At 49.4% G+C, this 7320-nt stretch overlaps 1 long non-coding RNA gene across 1 annotated transcript; it reads right to left on the reverse strand.

The window, feature by feature from the left end:
• Positions 1-790: 790 nt before the first annotated feature.
• Positions 791-1935, reverse strand: LOC120710645. Its single transcript, XR_005689968.1, has 2 exons — positions 1661-1935; positions 791-1570 (listed from the first exon to the last, which is right to left on the reverse strand). It is a non-coding gene; the product is annotated as an uncharacterized LOC120710645 (long non-coding RNA).
• Between the last annotated feature and the right edge of the window lie 5385 nt (positions 1936-7320).

The following is a 7320-nucleotide window of genomic DNA, read 5'->3' on the forward strand; positions in this document are numbered from 1 at the left end:
GGCGCGGGCAGGGCCGCCGCTGGGGATGAGCAGGAGAGCCGGCGAGAGATAGAGAGAGATGGGGGAGGGAGGGCGCCGGGGGAGTAAAGAAAAGAAAAAACTGACATGTGGGTCCCAAGATGTGGTTGTTGGTATAGAGAGGAGATATAGAGAATGGATAATTGCGGAGAAACTGAATATAGAGTATAGAATCTCGATGACCAGGATGGAATATTTTGTTTAGAGAGTGAATTTGGAGAGTGACGAGTGCGGAGAGCCTTAGCATACATTATAATGGATATCAGTTACGATGTCGGCTATATTTTCTCCATATAAACTTTTTAGTACAGTGGCATTGGTATATTTGTCTCAAGAAGAGTTTTTGAATATCTTGATGTCTTTTACCTAATGTATAATAGTAATATTTAGGGCTAATTGGATTTGTGTCATTACAATTATCTAAGTTCACTGCTACGCCAAAACTCGGCGCAAAGAACCAACCAAATTGTCCTAGTGGCCCCCAATTTCTATGAAATACAAGTTGCTCATTGAATGATAAAAAATTCATGTTCACTTATACAACACAACTCCAGATTTTATTCAAGTCAAGGAATATTTTTACGTTATGTTCCTAGACGAAACGAAATACTTATTATATTCTAATTAATTCCTATTATATTATATAAAAAGATCTAGATAGACTAAACAAAAAGGGCTTCATTTTGATTTTTCAATTTGGAAAATCACTCAGGTGCTCAGAATGGTGGGCAGAATTAGGGACTTTTTTCTTCTATTGTCCGATCTTATAATATGATGAGAACTTTCTCTATTTATGTTTTATTTCTCCTAATTTTAATTGGGAGATCTACTATTACAATTCGTCTATTTCGAACCGTGCCATCGCAATTTTACAACTCTTTGAAATATACCACTACTTACCATATGCAGTGTTTTTTTAAAATTTATAGACCAAAATACCCCCATCTTCTTCCTCCTCTCATCCCCTCTCTCTCTCCTTCCTGCCTCTCACCTCCTCCGTGGCACGGGCAGATCCGCCGCAACGCCCATCGGCCAGGCCCCCTTCATCCCGCTCCGCTCGGGGCACCGCCCCTTCCCACTGCTCACGCCGCGACTTGTCCAGCGCCATGATGTTCCTCAGGAGTCAGGACCATCCAGGTGATGCTGTCGACACAGAGGCAGGGCACCCACAGCGTGCCTCGTCGGAGCTGCATGTTGAGGACGAAGGGCGCCGCGCCGTCATTGTTGGTGAACTCTAGGGCCTCAACCACGTCGATGGGAGCACGGCAGCCGCGGCGCCTCGCCGTTCTCGGTGCTCCACGCCGACGCCGACGCCGACGCCGACGCCAACGCCGTGCCGTCAGCAGCTTCGCCTGAACAGTCGTCAATAAGGCCTCCGCCATAGGCAGCTGCTACTCGCCCTGTCCTGCCTCTTCTCGTCGAAACTCGTTGTGGACGTCGCCGTGCTGGCGGCATTAGTGTCGCCACCGCCGATTTGTCCACCGGCTTCACCATCAGCACTGCCCTCTTAATTAGCTCATGCACATCAAATCTCTCCACAAAACGTCCCTTGCTGCAGAAGCATCGCTCGGACGGTAACATTCAACGAAATTAATTAATCTGAGAAGCAAATTCACAAGCATGCATCGATGTAATTAATTACCTATCTTTGCATCTGGTTCTGGAGGAGGAAGATGACGTCGCGCACCAGCGTGTTGCGGCTGGCCGCCGTCCGCCATCCGGAGGAGCGTTGTCACCAGACGCCATGGAAGAAAAGAGAGGGGTCTTCGCGCCGCCGTGTCAGCTGCCGTCCTTCGGCTCTCGAGAGTACTTCGAGCTCGTCTGCTCTGGTACAAGGATTGTTGTAAAGCGTATCTAAGTCTGCTTTATAAAAAGCGTATCTAAGTCTAGCAAACATAATGTGAAATCATGGTTTTAAATAATGGACTATGCCAAATAGCGGAGTCATTTTTCCAGAGACTATAAAACTATAGCGGAAACTATAGCTGGCTATGACAAATAGCAGTTTTAATATCAAATCATGAAAAATACAAGTAATAGATGCACAAAATATCATAATTAACAAATATCATAATCACAAATATGTTTCCAAGACTACAAGAATCCAAGAAACATTGCTTAAGTTAACAATACAACAAAATTCATACAATTTAAATGTTTAATTATCCAAATGAGCAAATCAGTAGCATAGAGCTAAGCCTAAGGCTATAGCGGCACTAAAGCTATACCGTTTAGCGCAGCTATAGCGGGATTTAGCGTCTGTAGCTACCGTAGCGCCACAAATACAAATAGCGTAGCGGAGACCCTCGAAAAAGGCTATAGCGGAGCTATAGCAGGACTATAGTCTGCTATTTAAAACCATGTGTGAAATTGGTGTAAAGCAAAGATGGCAATTATCTCTATATATATATATATATACTCCTAAAAAGCCCGAATGGGCGACTCGTACGTCGGCCACCCTCGCGCCCCCCGCTCGTCAGTCTGCCGTCGTCCGATCCCTGGTTTCCTCGCTGCGAGCGGTAGACCGCAAAAAACGCAATCCTCCCGTCGTTGCCCCCCCCCCCCCCCCCTCCCCTATGCCCATCGTCATTCTGCCGCGATCAATCAGCAACCATCCGATCGAAGGTTACTCGTTTCGGCGGTGGTCCGCAACAATCGCGGAACCCCCATCGTCGCTCGCCTCCCCTCTGTCCACCGCCCCCGCACTCGCAATCCCCGCCCAGCCGCCGCCGCTGGTCTGCCCACGACCGATGCCAGACGAGTACACTGCCTAGGATCGCACGCGACGCCGCCTGTGTACTTTCCCGAGGAGCTATGGCGGCGGCGGCACCCACGACCCGGTCGAACGGTGCCCATTGTAACTTGTAAGCCTCAAGTTGAGATCCCCTTTGCCTCCTCTTCCAGTTTTTTCTTACTTTTCATCTAAATCTGTCATTCATAATCTGTCCTATATTTCCTCCGGTGATGCTCCGGCCAAGCACAGCAGTACGTGCAGGGCGCCACCGTGTAGGTCGCCATCGGCTTGGATAGGGGACAAGAAGATAAAGACAGAGCCCTTGGATCCGAATCCAACGGCGTAGATCAGATAGAGACCATACCCTTCGTGTGGACCTGGTGCACCATGGACTACACAGCACCCATGGTCCACGGGATTTGTAGACCGACCGAGACTGACAGTCCAAGCAGGGGCCTCCTGTGTTGGGTTTTCGAAACCGTCGGTAACTGGTCCGGTTTGATAGGTTACTGGTCAAACCGGACCGGCCTAGTTTGTGAACCAGCCGGTATGAAACCGGCCATAATTTAAAATTCAAATTTTAATTCAAAAAAATGAAAAAATTCTAGAAAATTCCTAAAAAATACTACACGGTGCGAAGAATCTAATTATGTAAAACTTTCTCAAAAATTCGTTCATTTAGCCTAGTTTGAGGAATTTTGAAGTAAATTCAAAAAAGAAAAAGAAAAAACACGAAGGCCCATTAAGGCCCATGGTGGTCTGCATGCTTAGATAGGGTTCTCTGTCACCCGGGGGGTCGCGCCCAACAGTCGCTCCCTATCCGCCCGCATCCTCTCGCTGTCCGCCTCCCCGCCGTCCCCCAGGAGGCGACCGGCGCCCGCGGCCGGTTAGCCGTCCTCCTAACCCGGTTGGCCGCCCGGTTTGGCCGGCTTACCGGTGCGAGTGGCCGGCTTACCGGCCGGAAGGAGCGGTATACCGGTCGGTGTCGCCGGTAACCGACCCGACCGGGAGAGAAGGTAAGAGCTCAAAATTTTTGAGTAGAATGCTTGGTTAGGGCATATTTAGGTGTATGATTTATAATATTAGATGATTTGTTTTAGGATTTAGGTTACATTTAGGTGTATGGCTGAAAAGTTATAGGTTTTAGATAAGATTGAGGTGTACTAATTTAGGATTTAGGTAAGATTTAGGTGTAGGATTTAGGATTCTATTTATCTGATTGAGATGTTTTTGTTGTCCATTTATGCAGGTAGAAAATGTCTGGGAGAGATAGAGATGTTGTATGGGAACATGATGAAAATCTTTATCCTGTATGGCGATGCAACTATTGTCGTACGCAGAAAGGAGGAGGTGGTGCAACAAGATTGAAGCAACATTTAGCTCACCGCGGGGCGGAGGTGGTCCATTGCAGGAATGTGCCACCTGATGTGCGGGACTTCTTTCAGCGTGAGTTGGATAGGGCAAAGAAGGCAACTGCTGACCGGCCCGAGAGAGGTTGAGACGGGAGAAGGCTGCAGCGGAGGGAAACTATCCCGGTGATGAAGAAGATGAGGAGGCTCAGGTGCAGCGTGCCTTGGATCTATCGAGAGCGGAAGCAGAGTTCCGACGGGGGGTTGAACAGAGAGGAGGTGCATATGAGCGTGGAGGGGGTAGTGGTTCGACAAGGGGGAATGTTATGCAGAGGATGTTTCGAAGGTCCACTTCACAGAGGGAGAGTCCTGTGGTGGAGGACTATAACTTGGCAGCTGGTGGGAGAAGAGGAATGACGCAACCAAGGATTGATACAGGCTCCTGGATGCAGAAGGGTAAGAATGCAAAGGAAGCTATTGGTAAAGCTTGGTCAAAGTTTTTCCATATTGCAGGAGTACCTGAAAGACAGGCTGACAGTCCATACTTTATCAGCGCGGTCAGGGAGACACAGAAATGGGGTAAGTTTTCTTTCATTGCAATGATACCTATGAGCTTACATTGTTGTATCTCATGATTTTGATATGGTTGCAGGTGAAGGTATCGCATCACCCACTGGACGGGATATTGATGGCAAGTACCTTGATCAGAATGAGCAAGACTTGAAGACGAGGTACGTAAAGTTTCAGAAAGACTGGCCCTTATTTGGCATCATGTTGATGTGTGATTCATGGACTGGTCCGACGAGGATGAGTGTCATCAACTTTTTGATATATTGCAATGGGGTCATATGGTTCCATAAGTCTATTGATGCGACTGGAAGAACTCAAGATGCTGCATATTTGTTTAAGGTAGTCCCTAAACATGTTCCATTCACATTGTGTATGTTTTGTCATGTTACTAAACAATCTGTCTTCCATTGCAGGAGATTTGAAAGGTGGTGGAAGAGATTGGACCGGAGAATGTCGTGCAAGGAACTACTAAGTGACGTGTATGACCACATAGCTTGGACACCTTGTCTAGCACACACCGTCAATTTCATGTTGAAGGATATAGCTCAAAGGCCTGAACATGGTGTTATCATCAAGCAGTGTAAGCGAATTTCAAATTGGTTACACAATCATGGTCAATTGAATACAATGATGAGGAACGCAATCGGTGGTGAGTTGGTCAAGTGGAATGCCACTCGATTTGGAACCAACTACATGTTCCTAGAGAGCATCTATCGGAAACGTGATCATTTCATGCAGTGGATGGCATCTACTGAGTTCCAACACAGCAAATGGGCGAATACCGAAGAAGGTAGATATACTCATGCAAGTTTTTCAAGTATGGAGTGGTGGGATGCAATGAAATATATCATCGACACGGTTCAATCAATATACAAGTTCCTTCGCTTCGCTGATCAGGACAAGAAGCCGAACATGTGCGAAGTCGTGATGGCCTACCAGACTATGAAACAGGAGCTGCAGTCTTTCTTTGGAACAAATGTTTCCACACTGAAAGAGTATATTGAGGTGGTGGACGAGAGGTTGGGTGACGTGTTCATAGGCACATATGTGGGTCCAGGTAAGCACACCCGAGTTGTCTATTTTTAAACTCTATTGACATAATGCTTATTTGAAGTGATTTATATTGACATAATGTTCGTCCAGTGGATGCGAGCGGAACTGGAGTACTTTTGCCTTGCTGCATACAAAGGTTCGCAATCGGTTGTCGCACAAGAAACTTAATAAGCTTGTCTATGTCAACTACAACCTTCGGCTCCGACTTGAGGAGGTCTCCGGCCCACTAATGCGTGAAGAAGGTGATTTCATTGACCAGCTGGCCCATCTTTCTTTCTATGATGAGAAAAATCCGGTGCGGGAATGGATGGAATATGGTAGATCTAATCGGGCTCCAGTTCTGGACGAGGATGATGATGACGGCGACAACCCTCTCCCGTCTCATATTGTCAGAGATCAAATAAACGTGTCAGATCTACGTGAGGCTACGGGGAATGATTCCATCAATGATTGGGCACGTCAAAATATAGGTGACACTCACCTAGGGAAGAGAAAGTTGCAGAAGGGGCCTAAGAAGGGTGAACCGAAGCATCTAAAAGGCAAAGAAACAGCAAAATCAGTGAGCAGCGACACCGAGACTGATGATGGCGAAGGTAAGCGTAGTCCTCCGTATCAGGAGTCCCAGGATAGCAGCTCGGCCGATGATGGTGATGATGGTGACGGTGCTGTAACATCTCAAAATTCGCTGGGTTAAAACATGCGCTAATTAGTTTCAAAATCGAGTTTTCGTCGTTGAGCTCAAAGTTTTCCGTAAAACCCTAACCCTAACTTTTCGGGAATTTTCCCTATTCCACCCAAACTCCCGATCCCTGAAGGACCTGACTCCGACAACCGAATCTATCACCCTGTTTCCCTTCACCCTCGCGTCGCGCCCACGCATGCTCGGCGCCGCGCGTGGCCGACCGAGCGCTGCGTCCCCAGCGCGAATCCCGCCCTCCTCCTCTCTTTCTCTCTCCCTCCTTTTTCTTTTCCCTTTTCTATTTTTTCCATTCTCTTTTTTCTTTTCTTTTCTTCCATTTCTCTTTTTCTTTTCTCCCTCCCTCCTCTCTCTCCTTCCTCCCTTCCTTCCCCGTCGCTCCTGCCTGCCCCGAGCCGCTCCCTGCCTGCCCTCCCGCACGCGCCTCCCTCCCTTGCCACTCGTGCCCGGGCCACGGCACCTGCAGCGCGCGCTCGCGCCCACGTGCACGCGCGCACAACGCTCGCCGTGCCGGGCCGAGACGGCCACACCGCCCGCCGTGGCGCCGCTGCGCGCCCCGCCGAGCCAGTCCACACACGCCACCTCTCCCTAAGCTACTCGCCGCCTCGGCGCGCACGCGCACACGTGGCCGCGCCACTCGCCGGCCGCCCGGTCCCGCTCGCCGCTACCCCGACCCCCGCCCACGTGCGCACGCCGCCCTGTGCTCACCGCTGCCGCTCACGTCCCATCATCCCTGCACCACCTCGCTATCCGTGCGCCGCTCCACGGCGTGCGAGCATGGGCGAGCGCCATTAAGGCCCGCCGCGCTGCCCGCCGGGTGGCACCTACTCGCCATTGCCGCGCTCGACCACCCAACCGCCTTCCCGCCGCTATAAATAGACCCCAAGCCCCGCCTTCGA

The sequence above is a fragment of the Panicum virgatum genome, chromosome 5K (genome assembly GCF_016808335.1).
Source record: "Panicum virgatum strain AP13 chromosome 5K, P.virgatum_v5, whole genome shotgun sequence".
In the NCBI taxonomy this organism is placed as follows: domain Eukaryota; kingdom Viridiplantae; phylum Streptophyta; class Magnoliopsida; order Poales; family Poaceae; genus Panicum; species Panicum virgatum.